This window comes from Pongo pygmaeus, chromosome 2, assembly GCF_028885625.2.
Source record: "Pongo pygmaeus isolate AG05252 chromosome 2, NHGRI_mPonPyg2-v2.0_pri, whole genome shotgun sequence".
Lineage (NCBI taxonomy): Eukaryota > Metazoa > Chordata > Mammalia > Primates > Hominidae > Pongo > Pongo pygmaeus.
In genome coordinates this window covers 123,639,599-123,657,482 of record NC_085930.1, presented here as the reverse complement: position 1 = coordinate 123,657,482, position 17,884 = coordinate 123,639,599, and the positions used below count along the sequence as shown (strand labels likewise).

Below are 17,884 nucleotides of genomic sequence, written 5' to 3'. Positions count from 1 at the left end.
CCAGGTGCACAAGAGGGAAGATGCAAAGTGTGGCTTCTCTGGTTTTTTACTTTTGAATTCAGGAACAAACATAGAAAAATCATTCTCCATAGAGAAGAAAAAAACTGGGATTTAAATTTCAAGTGTCTGACTTTATTCTGTACCCAGAGCCCTGATCCTTGAAGCTCTACTTCCGACTCAGGTTTCACAGGCCTAGATGTCTGAATTTTGAAAAGGTGCTTTGTATTGCAACAATGTGGCTGCACACTGCATTTTTTTAATGTATTTATTTTTTCATTAAGAACATTATATATTTCTTCATTAAGAACACAACAGATATACCAAAAAAGAAATATGTTGGCCGGGCATGGTGGCTTATGCCTGTCATCTCAGCACTTTGGGAGGCCGAGGTGAGTGGATCACGAGGTCAGGAGATCAAGACCAGCTTGGCCAACATGGTAAAACCCCGTGTCTACTAAAAATACAAAAATTAGCCAAGCACGGTGGCACATGTCTGTAGTCCCAGCTACTCAGGAAGCTGAGGAAGGAGAATCGCTTGAACCCGGGTGGCGGAGGTTGCAGTGAGCTGAAATCATACCACTGTACTCCAGCCTGGACGACAGAGGGAGATTCTGTCTCAAAAACAAACAAACAAACCAAAAAAGAAGAAAAAAAAAAAAAGAAATAAGTTAATGAAATAATACATCTTAAGGAGTTATGGTTTATACAAAGACAGCTGGATTTAGCATTTTAAAATACCATATTATTCTAGATTATTGTGCTTCCAGGCAATGGCTATACATTTCAGTCAGCTCACTAGCAAAAAACATAGGGAGTTAGACAAATGTGAAATTGGAGTCTGGTTCTGCCATTTATAGAGATATGAGTCACTTGCAGCTAGTATACTGGTTAGTTCTTAAGACTGTGACTTCAGACAAATAATTAAACCTATCTTAATCTCAGTTTTCACAGCTGCAAAGGAATTACTAAAACCAGTCATTAAAGTTGTGGTAAAAAGTAAAGAAATATACTTGATATATACTATTAGCTATCATTATTATTAATTAGAACTTGACAGACAAATATCCACTCTTTCTGCATTATGGTTTGTCAGAACGTCCACAGGTTCACTCTTTCTGGGATGAGACAGGGGAAGGATAATGACAAACCAAACCAATACTCCAGATCTTCAGTCTACGCTCCTCCACATTCCCCGGCAGCTGCTTAAACCATTTCAAACAACAGCAGTTTAGAAAACAGGTTAATCTGAATGATGATGACGTTTATTAAGCTATCTCCAGGATCCCAGAGGTTGGCAAGGCTGAAAGTCAGAGGTGAGAGGGAGGTCAGAATCAGTCCCTTTTGGAAGTCAAAGCTGCAGATCAGTTGGAGCAAGTGGGAGTTTCCCTGAAGAGGCCCTATACTTGATGACAGAAAGAGGAAAAGCAGATGTTTCCTCACCATCCACCTTCACTGCTAGCTCCTCTGTAGATTAAAGGCTTAAACAGCTGCACTCTTTGTTAGTTTATTGATCTTGAATAAAGAATTCTAGACAAGTTCTTTATTTGGTACAACCTGTCCAGGAGGTATAGATTGTGTCATAAAAGTGTGCCTGCCAGATTGTTTCGCTGAATCATAAGCCAAACTGATTTTCTGGAACTGACTATCATAGAGTAACAGTTTCCAACGTTTGTAACCTATCCTAGTGAATGTGAAAGGCAAATCAGGCAAATCTCAAAGATAGATTTACTTATTTATTTACAGAATGGAGAAATTGAGATGGGGATTTGCCTGAGTCTGGGAACTTACCGTCAATGAGCTCAGGTTCTCCCAAGACAAGGTGGGCTTAGAAGAGATCTCAATTATCATTTGAGATTTGCTATTAAATAGCCATGGTTTCTTAGGGATCAGACAACATTTGTGGATTTTCTGCTAGTCCATCTATAACACGGGCTTGTATGTTTTCAGTTATGACCAAGGATACTACCAGATCTAATGCAATAAATCTTTGATTAAAAATGGAAGCATTGCAAATTTGGCTGATGAATGATGATATGTAAATAGATACAACACCTTTCCTTGTCTTCATCATTACAAGAATAGCATCATGCTATATGTTTCTGGACTGGAATATGCCTTTTGGTGTACCTAAAATTGCCCCTTTCAAGATACACAAGCAACTATAAGTGTCGTTTTTTGGGTGATAAATTTCTACCACTGTCAGATTCATTTGCAAGCAGATAATAGATTATTAATCCCTGGGGATTATACTTAGTACAGGGTAGGTTATTTCACTAGACCCTGTTATTTTGGGTTGAAGAAATACAGAGATGTATGCATTCTACTACTATAAAAAAAACACAGACGTCAAAGGACTGTAAACTGGCACAGGCCTGCAGCGCCACCTGTTGGCTATTGTGTTAATATAATAATCACTGAGTCCAAAGCTTTCAGAAAATAAAGCTTATTATCTCCAAAGTTAAAGAGAGGCAGGGTATGCGCAGGCCAAATTTAAGTTAAACTCACTTTTATTTGAAAAGAAAAAAAAATGTGTCCCTAGAAAATGGGTGGGGCTGCTTAATTCTGATTCATTTATTTTTAAATGAAGCACTAGAGGAAAATGGAAAGATGGGATAATAAAATTTCAAAACTGGATAAGTTTTTAAGTAATGATATAACCTCCTCACTGTGCAGGTGAAAAAAACAGAATGGAATGTATCCCATAACAAGACGCTGTGTATTCCAGAGCTACAGAGCTTGGTAGTGAGGCTGCCGGAATTAAAACTAACTTCAGATTTACTTCACAATTCCGTCTGGGTAGCTTTCTTTAAAAAGACGCATTTTAAGAGATCTTCATGTTCTTTATTTTTACCAGAATTATAATGAGTATCGGGGCAGTTCTTGCAATATCCTTATTTAAATTTACAGAATTGTGGAAGTAATAATTAGTTTTTAACCCTCCGTTCTATCTGCCTGTTAAAAACTTTCAACAACTGTTAACATGCTTATGGAATCTAAACTTGCCAAAAACAATTTCTTTTTTTTTTTCTCCTTCCTCATGTTTCTCTGCAATTCATTCCCTTCCTCCCACTAGGAGAGAAGGATTTTTTGTGGTATGCGGATGAGGGGCTGTGGTTCCATTGAGACATATGTGGTTCCAGTTCCTAGGTTGTGGTTCCCTGAAAATGCAAATTGCTCACTTGAGACAACCAAGAGCCAACAACAACAACAACAACAAAACTTCCAACTCGCTCTCCTATCCTAATCACATCCCCAGGCCTATCTGAAAGGGATGGAAACTCAATTGAGAAACGGGTCATAGCACACGCAAGATCTGACACAGGATAAAAAGTTAGCGAATGCCACCCTCAGTAACAAAAGAAGACCAAAGGAGTCCCGTAGGGCTCAGAAGCACCATCTTGGACAGAAGTCAGAAACATCTACCAGGAACAACATTTAGAATTTGGAAGTTTTTCAAAATTAAAGACACCTTTATTTTTATTTATTTATGTATTTATTTTATTTTAAGTTCTGGGATACATGTGCAGAATGTGCAGGTTTGTTACATAGGTATACATGTGCCATGGTGGTTTGCTGCACCCATCAACCCGTCATCTAGGTTTTAAGACTGCATGCATTAGGTATTTGTCCTAATGCTCTCCCTCCTTTTGTCCCCCACCCCCCGACAGGCCCCAGTGTGTGATGTTCCCCTCCCTGCATCCATGTGATCTCATTGTTCAACTCCCACTTATGAGTGAGAACCTGCAGTGTTTGGTTTTCTGTTCTTGTGTTAGTTTGCTGAGGATGATGGTTTCCAGTGTCATCCATGTCCCTGCAAAGGACATGAACTCATCCTTTTTTATGGCTGCATAGTATTCCATGGTGTATATCTGCCACATTTTCTTTATCCAGTCTATCATTGATGGACATTTGGGTTGGTTCCAAGTCTTTGCTATTGTAAATAGTGCTGCAATAAACATACGTGTGCATGTGTCTTTATAGTAGAATGATTTATGATCCTTTGGGTACATACCCAGTAATAGGATTTCTGGGTCAAATGGTATTTCTGGTTCTAGATCCTTGAGGAATCAACACACTGTCTTCTACAATGGTTGAACTAATTTACACTCCCACCAACAGTTTCAAAGCATTCCTATTTCTCCACAGCCTCACCAGCACCTGTTGTTTCCTGACTTTTTAATTGCCATTCTAACTGGCGTGAGATGGTATCTCATTGTGGTTTGATTTGCATTTCTCTAATGACCAGTGATGATGAGCTTTTTTTCATGTCTGTTGGCCGCATGAATGTCTCCTTCTGGGAATTTTTTGTAAATATGTTTAAGTTCCTTGTAGATATAGCCAAGAAAATCCTAAGCAAAAAGAACAAAGCTGGAGGCATCACTCTACTTGACGTCAAACTATACTACAAGGCTACAGTAACCAAAACAGCATGAAACTCGTACCAAAACAGATATATAGACCAATAGAACAGAACAGAGACCTCAGAAATAACACCACACATCTACAACCATCTAATCTTTGAAAAATGTGACAAAAACAAGCAATGAGGAAAGGATTTTCTATTTAATAAATGGTGCCAGGAAAAATGGCTAGCCATATTCAGAAAACAGAAACTGGACCCCCTCCTTACACCTTATATGAAAATTAACTCAAGATGGATTAAAGACTTAAATGTAAAACCTAAAACCATAAAAACCCTAGAAGAAAACATAGGCAATACCATTCAGGACATAGGCATGGGCAAAGACTTCATGACTAAAACTCCAAAAGCAATGGCAACAAAAGCTACAATTGACAAATGGGATCTAATTAAACTAAAGAGCTTCTGCACAGCAAAAGATACTATCATCAGAGTGAACAGGCAACCTACAGAATGGGAGAAAATTTTAGCAATCTACCCATTTGACAAAGGGCCAAGTTTTTATATTTATTTTTTAAATGAATGACTAATAGCACATTAATTCTTAGGCAGAAATAACACTTGTACTCACGTCCTGTAAGCAGTAAGGAGAATGAAAACATAGGAGCCAGTTCTTTTCTATAGTCAGTTTTAAGGGAAGAGGGTAATAAGTATTGGAGACTTTAGAGAGAAAAGGAAAGCAGGGTGCATCAAATTGGATTAACTGAATGCTACCTTCATGCCTTCAAAGTGATCTTAGAGACTTCATATTGGAAAAGTGTATGGACCTCCAACTTAATTTTCCATTCAGTCCATTGCCCAAACTAGAAGATAAAGGATTGTCCATAGTCCTCCTTCTCCTTTAACCCCTATCAATTGTAGCACTTCCAAAATATCTCTTAATCTAACCTTCCCTTTTCATTCTCATGATCACACTTTAGCACAAGTGACCTATTACGCTGCAACCGCCTCCTAACTAACCTCTTGCCCTGGAAGTCTATTTTCTTTCCACATGGCTACCTTCATCTTTCTTAAATGCAAATTGGATCATGTTATTTCCCTGCTTAAGACCACCAAGCAGGAACAGAATCCAAGCTTCTTAGTATGACGTATAAAACTTTTCAATGTGGCTTAAATTGGAAAGTATTTTCCTGTTCAGCCTCATTTCCTGGACCAACACCTCCAGTCCCTCACAATTCAGTGTCTCTTCGCCCCACACTCTTCTGACTTCTGCATCTCTGTCTGTATTTACAGTCATTTCCTCCAGTCTGTTGTGCCCTTCACAACCATCACTAGGCAAATTCCTATTCATCCTTCAAGGTCCATTTCCATTATCACTGCCCCTAAGGAGCCTTCTCTAAAGTTCTCAGCCAGAGAGCTTCTCTGTTGTGTATACTTGCACTCTGCTTTTTTATTACATCATTACAGCGTGAAGCTCATTGTATTGTATAGCTCCGCTAGCATTTAGTCTTCCTTACATAGATGATGAGTTTCTTAATGTATAGATCCTGATAGATCTTTTTAGCAGTTCAAATTGTTATCATGCACTGTTCTACAATATTTACTGAAGATTAAGCATGAATCCTTCACTATGCTAAATATGAGAAATAAAAGAGAAGCTATGAATGATGCCTACAGTAATGTTACTCAAAGCCTACCTTTTCTGCATTCTAAGTATTCAAAAAGTTGGCACTATGGTTTTAATACTTGTCTCCTCCAAAAGTGATGTTGAACTTTCACCCCCAATGTTGCAATATTGAGAGGGGGCCTTTGAAAGGGTATCGAGTCATGAGGGGTCTGCCCTCATAAATGGATTAATCTATTCACATATTAATGGGTTATCATGGGCATGGCACTGGTGGCTTTATAAGAAGAAGTGTGACCTGAGCTAGCACAGGAAACTGCCTCACCGTGTGATGCCCTGCACTGCCTCAGGACCCTACAGAGAGTCCCTGCCAGCAAGAAGTCTCTCAACAGATGCAGCCCATCCGCCTCAGTCTTCTCAGCCTCCAGAACTGTGAGAAATACATTCCTTTTATTTATAAATTTACTCAGTTTCAGTTATTCTGTTATAAGCAATATAAAACAGACTAAGACAGTTGGAGAAAGGAGAAGAATTTTGTGTTTTCTACACTGACTGAACTTCATTGCAATGTGGTGATTCTCAATGGTGATTCACCAAAATCAGTGGTGAAACAGTACAGTAGAAAGTACAGTAGACCCTCGAGCAACATGAGTTCAAACTGCATGGGTCTATTTATACATGGATTTTTTAAATGAATACAGTTGGCCCTCCACTAGGTGGGTTCCATATCCACAACCAAATGCAGATCAAAGATACAGTATTTAGGTTGTGAATACAGGTGGGTTGTGAAACCCACTATATGCAGGACCAACTTTTTGTATCCACAGGCTTTGCAGGGACAGATGAGTATAACAGGATTTTGGTACATATGAGGAGTTCTGGAACCAATCCCCTGTGGATACCAAGACACAACTGTACGTGTAATATGTACAATTTTAGCACTTGTGAGTGGATATAGCAGATAATATCATCTTGATTGTCATGTGTCTTGCTTTTTTTAAAAGTTTGAAATCACTGTCCAACGTCCTGACTGTATACTGTATATTAGTACTTCACAAGCACAGACTTCTCAATGTTTGTAAAATAAATAAGCATATGGATGGATGAATGGATGAGCTACTGGAATGATGAACAGATGGATAAAATTGAATTCCTGATTCTCTTCCCACGAATATCTGTTGTACTTAGTGCTTAAAGCTGTGGGCTTTGAGGTGGACATTTTTTGTTGATATGTAGAACCATTATCACCTTTCTGAGCTCTTCTCTGTCCAGTATAGGCATAAAGACTGGAAGCAGAATTCCTCAGTTGTCCTTGCTAGCTTGAGTCTAGCTAAATTCTACCAGAGAGGCACTTTAATGAGATTTAAAAACAGAAGAAAAGGAGAAGCTATTACCTTCTGGTGGCAGCTGTAGGCAGGTGAGTGGGCATTGGCAGGAAGCCATAAGGGGTTTTGCCTGTGGCTTCATATATCATACCATAAGTTGCCCATGCTGGTCCATAAGTAACTGAGATACTTGGAGATGATTTTGTTGAAATTCCTCACCTTCTGGATTTCTTGAAATTTTCTATGTTGATCTTAATTCATCCAACTTTCCAATAATTGTGTAAGTTTTTCCTATAGTAAATTTCTTTCTATCCAAAATACATAGAAAAAATTATGGTTGACAGACTTTTGGTTGGAAAACTAAAATAAAATGGTTACTTATCCTAATTAACATTCAATTCAAAGACCTTTATAGTCTTTGAACACGCACATGCGCACGCACACACACACACACTCAACTCTGGCTTAAATACTTTCTTTAATGGAAGGCTCATTGCTTCACAAGGTAGCTAATTGCCCTCTGTGAGAGTTTCTAATTAGAAAAAAAGTAAAAATTCATCTTTTTAAAACCCAAAATGATAAATCATTACTCATTTATTTTCTGATTCTGTAGCTACTCCACCTCTAGAAAGTTCATAGGCTCTGGGCATTAACGGTGTCTACAGGCAAGTCTAAGATCCATACCCTTGGATCTTCTGCTAGAGGTGAGTAGGAAAATAGAATAGTAAAATAATTGTGCATGTTTTCTTGGTGTGACAAATTCAAAGTTTAGGTTTGATAATATAAACATACCTGACTACTGAAATATAAGCTTACTAAAGGGAGTGGCAAAATCTTCAAATCCTTCAAATTCCCATTACGTTTAAATTCCCAGTACTGAATATCATGTTTCTTTGTTGCTGAGCTGAACCCAAGTAAATGAGAATGTTTTAAAAACCTGTAAATCTAGCATCAAAAGAGATAAAAATTTTTAGCTTCCCAAGTCTTTATATTGGTTCACTTCTAAGGAAGTAGCACAATTTCTTTTACAGTTCAGACTCTAGATCAGAATAAAATATTTGTTATAGTAGAAACTAACACAATATAGAATTACAATCACTCCTGTAGGACACGAGAAAATAAAAATATTTAAAACCAAATAAGTAGCAGGGAACTGCTTCAGTTTTTCGAACTGAACCTAAGTTTGAATAATCTTAGCTAAAATATAGCAGCTGTTTATTGATGACCCTTTTGCCTTTAACATATTCAGAAATAACGTGTATACTTTTTCTCAAAAGTCAACAAAATAAGCAAAAAGTTAATATATTGTCGTGTTTTAAAGGATATATAGCATACTAACATGTCATAGTAATATTTTATTGCTATCATTATTAAAATTTTGAATGAAACTTTGAGTTCTGACCGAGATGAAGTAACAGAGACTGGATGTATCCCATCTAAAATGAAAAAAGATGGACAAAATATATGCAAAGAAATGGTTCTTAAAAGTTTTGACATAAGGCAATGAACAGAAATCTTTGAGAAAAAAAAAAAGAAAAGAGTGTCCAGGATGTGATTCGGGAAAGGGGAACTCAGGTGGAACCTAGCAGTATTTGTGAGTTGAAAACATAGAGCTGGGTGTGTACAGGAAGGCCAAGGTGTCTACACTTTGCAGGACAGAGTACCAAATAAAAGAAATCTATATGCAGGGATCCCCAGACATTTTCATAGGGTCCCTCTTAAATCTTCAGCTGACTGTTGGTTAGCATATTTTTCTGAGAAAACTATCAAGGCTGGGAATGTAGCCACCAGAGAAAATTAGAGAAAGTGCCCAGAGTTCTAAAGGGCCAGAAATACTGCCTCTTACCACCGACTGGTATGTAGCCCCCTCATAATTCATGAGGCACTGGATAGCATATTCAGAAGACTTTTATCTCATTATGCTGCTCTCAGCTTGCCTAGCAAAGCTTGAAAACAAGACTTAAATAGATCAAACTGTTTTTAAGTAACTTATCGACATCTTAGAACAAGATTTGGAATATGTGCAGGAATACAAAAATATCCATCCCCCAAAAAGGTAAAATGTATAATGTCTGGCATCCAGTCAAAACTTATCATTTTGTAAAGAAACAAGATAATACAGCTATAATGAAGACAAAAATCAATCAATTAAAACTGATCCAGAATGACACAGAGGAGACAGATGATAGTTAAGAACACTAAACCAGTTATTATAACTATAGTTCATATGTGCAAGGAGCTAGAGAAAAGATTTAAGATGTTAAGCAGAATTGTGAGGATATGTATTTTTTAAAAAAGACCTAAATCAAACTTCTAAAGATAAAAACTACATAAAGAGAAGAAAAGATTAGTTAACACAAAAACATAGCAATCGAAACTATCAAAAGGGAAACAAATAGGAAAAAAAAAAGCACTGAAAAAGAAGAGTATCAGTGAGCTGTGGGACAATTTTAATGGCCTAATATATATGTAATTGGAGTTTACAATGGGAGCAGGGAAAGAAAAAACTATCTGGAGACATGAGACAAAAAACTTTCTATTGATAAAAATTAAAGGTCAACATAACTGAGAAGCTCAATGAAGTCAAATGACAAGATACATAAGGAAAATTGCAGCACCACATATTATAATTGATTTCCTTAAAATAAGTGGTAAAGAGAAAATGTTAAAAGTAGTCATAGAACAAAGAAACATTTTATGTAGAGGAAAAAAGATAAGGATGAGAGCAGATGTCTTGTTTGAGACCATGCAATATAAAAGACAACTTTATGTGTTAGTAACATTTTTAGAGTACTGAAAGAAAAAAGGGACAACCTTGAATTCTTGAACTAACCAAAATACCTTTAAAAATGAAAGTAAGAGAAAGGCTTTTTCAGGCATACCAATGCTGAAATAATTCATTTATAACAGTTCCGAACTATAAAAAATGTTAAAGGAAATTCTTCAAGCAAAAGGAAAGTAATACCAGATGGAATTCTGGATCTATATAAAAGAATAAAGAGCACCAAATAAGATAACTATGTGGGTTAATATAAATACATTTTGGTTGTTATTTAAGTCTCTGTAAAAGATAATCAACTATTGAAAGCAAAAAATAAGAATATATTAAAAGATTTATAAGATTTCTAAAAACAAGATGTCTGGACACAATAGCAAAAAACCAGGAGAATAGAAATGGGTATTTCTATGTTTTGTGAGGTCCTAATACAAAAGGAGGTGCAATAGTACTAAAGATATACACTGATAAGTTAAGATTGAATATTATAAGCCCTAAAGCAAACACTAAAATAGCACAAACTAAAACTAATAAGCCATAGATAAAATAGAATCATATGAAATACTCAGTTAATTCAAAAGAAGACAGAAAAAATACCAAAAATATACAAGTTGGAAAAAAGAAGTAAATTTGTCTTTATTTTGCAAGATAGTGTAATCATCTGTGTAGAAAGTTCAAGGTAATCTACAAATCACTATGAATATTAGCAAGTGAGTTCAGCAAGGTCAGTGTACAAGATTAATATAAAGAATCAATTGCATTTCTACACACTAGCAACACAATTGGACATTAAAATTTAAAAATCCCATTTACAATATCAAAATATGAAATATATAGAAATAAATCTGACAAAAATGTATAATGCTTACATACTGAAAACTACAAAAAATTGCTGAGAGAACTTAAGGAAGTCAAATAAATAGAGAGAGATGCCACCTTCATGATTAGAAGATGACTTATTTTTAAGATATCAATTCTCCAAATTAATCTATGGATCCAACACATTCTAAGTCAAAATTATAATAGGCATTTTTTGGGTAGAAGTTTACAAGCTGATTCTAGAAATCATATGAGAATGTAAAGGCTCTAGAGTAGCAAAGAAATACTAATAAATAATAACCTTGAAAAATAAAAATAAATTTGAAGAACTTCCACTACCTGACTCCAATAGTTATATATTTAGATATATATAATAATCAAAACCATACTATATTGGTGTCAACATGGACAACTTAACAAATGAAACATAAGATAGAGTCCATAAATAGAGTTACTCATGTATGGTTAATTGATTTTCATTAAAATTACAAAGACAATTCAGTGGAGAAAGGATAGCGTTTCAACAAAGGTTTCTGGAATGATTAGATAACCATATGCCAAAAAAATCAAAACAAAAACAAAAAAAATTATTGATACCTTGCACCATATACAGAAATTAACTCGAAATGGGTTATAAAAAGATGTAAAACTTAAAACTACAAAACTTCCAGAAGAAAAATATAGAAGAGATTTTATGGCCTTGGGTTAGGCAACTATTTCTTAGACCAACACCAAAGGCATGATCTGTTAAAAAATAAACAAATTGGACTTTATCAAAATTAAGAATTTCTGGCTAGGTGTGGTGGCTTATGCCTATAATCCCAGAACTTCCAAAGGCAAGGCGGCTGTATCACTTGAGGTCAGGAGTTTGAGACCAGCCTGGGCAAGATAGAGAAACCTAATCTCTACAAAAAATAGAGAAATTAGCCTTGTGTGGTGGGATATACCTGTGGTCCCAGCTATCAGGGAGGCTGAGGTGGGAGGATCATTTGAGCCTGGTTATTGGAGGTTGCAGTGAGCTGGGATCACGCCACTGCACTCCAGTCTGGGGGACAAGCCAGACACTTTCAGACCCTTTCTCAAAAAAAGGAAAAAAAAATTCTGCCCTTCAAAAGATACTATTATATGGTAATAAAAGAGAAGATGTATACTGAAAAAATTTATTCACAAATCACATCCAATAATGAACTTGTATCAAGAATGTATAAATCACTCTCAAAAATAACCAATGAAAAAACACATAGGTTAAAAGAAAATTGGACAAATTACATGAACAGACACTTCACTAACATATAAATATACAGCATATAAATATAAAAAACATGTTCAACATAATTGGTTATTCAAAAAAATGCAAATAAAACCATATGTGACACTACTACCCATCTATTGGGATGTCTAAAATTTAAAAGAATAATCACGTCAAGTGTTATTGAGGGTATAAAGAAGCAAACTCCTATACTGCTGCTGGGAATGTAAAATGTCCCAATCAGTTTGGAAAACAGTTTGGAAGCTTCTTAAAAAGTTAAACATATGCCTATGATATAACACAGCTATTTCACTTCCAAGTATTTACACATGACAAGTGAAAGCCTACCTCCACACTTTTACATGCATGTTCATAGCAGTTTTAGTTGTCAGAGGTCTAAACTGGAAAATATCCATATGCCCATCAACAGATAAATGGATAAATGATGATATATCTAAACAATAGATTAGTACTCCTCAAAAAAGGGAACGAACTACTGATACACAAAAACATGGCTAAATCTCTAATTATGCTGAATGAAAATGGCCAGACAAAAAAAGAGTACCTACTGAAGGATCCTATTTGTATAAAATACTAGTCAATGTCAACTAAACTGTGGTAAACAGAAAGCAAATCAGTGGTTACAAGAGAATGGGGAAGGGGCAAGGAGGGTCAGAAAAGAAGGATTACAAAGGAGAATGAGGAAACTTGTACCTTGTCTTGATTTTGTTGATGGTTTCATTGGTGTGTACATACGTCAAATAAGTGTAAAGTTGTACACTTAAATATGCACTGCCTATTATGTCAAGTAAATTTCCACAAAGCTGTTACACATTTTTTGAATGAGGTACAAAATAAATTATAAAAACCATGAAGCAAAGAATTGTCCTTTGAAACAATCATAATATTCAAGATTCTGACATATACTAAAAATAAGGATTTGGTTATCAGTCGTAACTATAATATGAACTCATAAAACCAACTACTTTGAGCAACCCAAAGATTACCTTCTCTAGGGATGGTAATCACAAAGGGACTGGATTTCGCTTTGCTGTTTCTCACCTTCTCATATTATAAATAACAGAGTAGGGTAGAATATTTTAGTACACCATGCAAAGGCCAGTATATGGTGGAATCAACAGCTAAGATGCATTTCCCATTCTGATGCTCCTTCAGGCTTCCAGGACTTATAGCTCCCTCCACATGCATTACGTATGCTTGTGTTTGGCTACCTCTCTGGAAAATGTTCATGTCTCTTCCATTTAAGATTACAAATGCTAGACCTCATGACTTCTTTCTACTTTATTCCATTTTCATTTTATCACATTCCCTTTGCTTGGGGAACAATTTTGGATTCTTCTCTCTTCTCACTCTGTTTCCTTTAACCTTTTATCTTCAGATTCACTGTGGGTCTTTCTTCTTTCCTACATTAATAGCACTTGTATACCTCATTGGTCTCAACTTACCCACTTCTTTCATCAGAATCTTACTTCCTTCTTCCTGTCATGGTCAAGTGTTTTTTGTTATGCTCCTTTCTTTCTTCAAACTCATTTCAACAGTAGAAATAAAAGTACTCCCATTATATATATATACAAATATATATTTTATATATTATATGTAGGAATATTATATATGTGTATATACATATTGCTTTCCTACAATGTAAATATAAAACAAAAAAGAAAAACAAGGTTTTACACAAAGTAAATTAACAAATTAGTCTCTAAATCTGATGTAATCCAACAAAAATCCCTGTGATTTATATCTGTGTAGCCATGCTGCATATTATATAACAGTTATTTTTGTACATTTCTGGTGAAAGTTGGTAGAACAATCTTAGAAAAAGGATTTCCAGAATTTAGTGAACTTGATGATCATGTACACATGCAACAGCATCTAGAATAGATATGATAATTGTGGTCTTTTTACATAATGGACTATACACAGCATTGTATTTCAGCTATGACTATGAACAAGCAGGGATCCACCTTACACAGAATGTTGAGCAAAAGAAGCAAAACACATAAAAGAAGACAATATGATTAAATTCATATAAAGTTCAAAAATAGACAAAATTAAGCTCTACTCTTCTTGGATACATGTTAAGTGGTAAATTATCCTGAAAAGCAAGTAAATAATTACTGTGAAATTCAGAATGGTATTTTCCTCCAGGAGAAAGTGAGGGGTTGAGTTTGTGGGTGCTGTCATGCAGGTTATATTCTGTGGGGTAACAACACAGACATTCACTTAAGGAATTTTTGTTAAAGTCTTTTTTTTTTTTAACTTTTTAGTGTGGGGTTTATATTTCACAAATGTCAAAAAAGATCATACTACATAGAATAACCTGCTTATTTTTTAGCTTGGCAATTAATAGTGATTATTTTCCCAGACAATTAAATAGGCTTTTAAAGATGAATATGGCCAGGTGCAGTGGTTCATGCCAGCACTTTAGGAAACAGAGGCGGGAGGATTACTGGAACCCAGCAGTTTGAGGCAAGATGGCAAGACCCCATCTCTACAAAAAACAAAAACAAAAACAAAAACAAAACTAGCCAGGCATGGTGGCATGTGCCTGTAGTTTCAGCTGCTTAGGAGGCTGAGATGGGAGGATCACTTGAGCCTGGTAGCTGGAGGCTACAGTGAGCCATGATAGGGCCACTGCACTCCAGCCTGGGTGACAGAGTGAGACACTGGCCCAAAAATAAAATAAAAATAAAAATAATAAAGATGGATCTTAGGGGGCACAAAGATGCAGTTCTCTCAGATGAATAAATCTAGAAATCTCAAGTACATTATGAGAACTATAGTTAATAATATTGAATTATATACTGGAAATGTGCTGAAAGAGTAGATTTTAATTATTATTGCCTTCCCCCCCTCCACTTACCTCCCTAAAAAGAAGAAAAGTAACTCTGTGAGATGATGGATATGCTAATTTACTTGATTGTAGTAATCACTTCACTACACATACATATATCAAAACATCATGTTGTACACCTTAAATGGATACAATAAAGAATAAATAAATACAAATGGATCTCAAAAGATGACCTTCAATCTATGGTACCATAATTTATTTAAATGCTCACCCAATTTTGTGTATTTTGACTTTGCTGTTCTTTTCTCTTATAAAATAGAGCACAATAGATCTACATATGTACAACTCTTTGCTTCATCTCCTATTGTTTCCTTAAGATAACATATTAGAGGTGTAATAGTGGAGTCAAATAGTGTGCATTTTACAATCCATGAATGTAAAATCTATGAATATAAATGCTTCTGCCAAGTGTTCCTCAAGAAATTTTCCATCAAGTGACACTTCTACCAGCCTTTTATGAGAATGCTCATTTTCATTCACACTCACCAGCATGGCTATTAAAATGTCTTTACTAATTTGATAATTAACTAATTTAAGTTTCATGAGAGTAGAGACCTTTATATTTTTCATCAATATGACATCTTGCCCATACTACGGTGCTCAATAAATATTTATTAACTAAAATAATTATATCTAACTTATTTTAATTGGCATGTATTGCTGAAAGTTCTCTTAGAGTTATTACTATAAGTTGATATCTTCACAGATATTTTTCTTTCTTATATATTCTGGCAAATGACCATCATTATTACTTATTATTCAGGGGAATGCTTTTTTAAATATATAATTTAAATATATTTTTTTATTATTATTTTAGATAAATTTTTTTTTATTTTTTATTTTATTATACTTTTAAGTTCTAGGGTACATGTGCACAACGTGCAGGGTTGTTACATATGTATACATGTGCCATGTTGGTGTGCTGCACCCATTAACTCGTCATTTACATTAGGTATATCTCCTAATGCTATCCCTCCTCCCTCCCCCAACCCCATTTACATTAGGTATATCTCCTAATGCTATCCCTCCTCCCTCCCCCAACCCCACGACAGGGCCCAGTGTGTGATGTTCCCCACCCTGTGTCCAAGTGTTCTTGTTCAATTCCCACCTATGAGTGAGAACATGCGGTGTTTGGTTTTTTGTCCTTGTGATAGTTTGCTGAGAATGTTGGTTTCCAGCTTCATCCATGTCCCTACAAAGGAAATGAACTCATCCTTTTTTATGGCTGCATAGTATTCCATGGTGTATATGTGCCACATTTTCTTAATCCAGTCTATCATTGTTGGACATTTGGCTTGGTTCCAAGTCTTTGCTATTGTGAATAGTGCCACAATAAACATACGTGTGCATGTGTCTTTATAGCAGCATGATTTATAATCCTTTGGGTATATACCCAGTAATGCGACGGCTGGGTCAAATGGTATTTCAAATTTTAGATCCTTGAGGAATCGCCACACTGTCTTCCACAATGGTTGAACCAGTTTACAGTCCCACCAACAGTGTCAAAGTGTTCCTATTTCTCCACATCCTCTCCAGCACCTGTTGCTTCCTGACTTTTTAATGATCGCCATTCTAACTGGTGTGAGATGGTATCTCATTGTGGTTTTGATTTGCATTTCTCTGATGGCCAGTGATGATGAGCATTTTTTCATGTGTCTGTTGGCTGCATAAATGTCTTCTTTTAAGAAGTGTCTGTTCATATCCTTCTTCCACTTTGTGATGGGGTTGTTTGCTTTTTTCTTGTAAATTTGTTTGAGTTCATTGTAGATTCTGGATATTAGCCCTTTATCAGTTGAGTAGATTGCAAAAATTTTCTCCCATTCTATAGGTTGCCTGTTCACTCTGATGGTAGTTTCTTTTGCTGTGCAGAAGCTCTTTAGTTTAATTAGATTCCATTTGTCAATTTTGGCTTTTGTTGCCATTGCTTCTGGTGTTTTAGTCATGAAGTCCTTGCCCATGCCTATGTCCTGAATGGTACCGTCTAGGTTTTCTTCTAGGGTTTTTATGGTTTTAGGTCTAACATTTAAGTCTTTAATCCATCTTGAATTAATTTTTGTATAAGGTGTAAGGAAGGGATCCAGTTTCAGCTTTCTACATATGGCTAGCCAGATTTCCCAGCACCATTTATTAAATAGGGGGAATCCTTTCCCTATTTCTTGTTTTTGTCAGGTTTGTCAAAGATCAGATGGTTGTAGATGTGTGGTATTATTTCTGAGGTCTCTGTTCTGTTCCATTGGTCTATATCTCTGTTTTGGTACTAGTACCATGCTGTTTTGGTTACTGTGGCCTGGTAGTATAGTTTGAAGTCAGGTAGCATGATGCCTGTAGCTTTGTTCTCTTGGCTTAGGATTGACTTGGCAATGCAGGCCCTTTTTTAGTTCCATATGAACTTTAAAGTAGTTTTTTCCAATTCTGTGAAGAAAGTCATTGGTAGCTTGATGGGGATGGCATTGAATCTGTAAATTACCTTGGGCAGTATGGCCATTTTCACGATATTGATTCTTCCTATCCATGAGCATGGAATGTTCTTCCATTTGTTTGTATCCTCTTTTATTTCGTTGAGCAGTGGTTTGTAGTTCTCCTTGAAGAGGTCCTTCACATCCCTTGTAAGTTGGATTCCTAGGTATTTTATTCTCTTTGAAGCAATTTTGAATGGGATTTCACTCATGATTTGGCTCTCTGTTTGTCTGTTATTGGTGTATAAGAATGCTTGTGATTTTGTATCCTGAGACTTTGCTGAAGTTGCTTATCAGCTTAAGGAGATTTTGGGCTGGGATGATGGGGTTTTCCACATATACAATCATGTCATCTGCAAACAGGGACAGTTTGACTTCCTCTTTTCCTAATTGAATA

General features: G+C 35.8%; 1 long non-coding RNA gene across 2 annotated transcripts in view; it reads right to left on the bottom strand.

Moving 5' to 3' along the window:
* Positions 1–348: 348 nt before the first annotated feature.
* LOC129033827 (uncharacterized) overlaps positions 349–17,884 on the bottom strand; it is a 40,296-nt gene continuing 22,760 nt past the window's right edge. The window contains exon 3 of one of the 2 annotated variants that reach the window (XR_010125635.1): positions 349–611. This is a non-coding gene — a long non-coding RNA (uncharacterized LOC129033827). Of the gene's footprint in view, positions 612–15,063; positions 15,151–17,884 lie in introns of those variants that run through there. The other variant, XR_008501679.1, reaches the window with a different exon arrangement.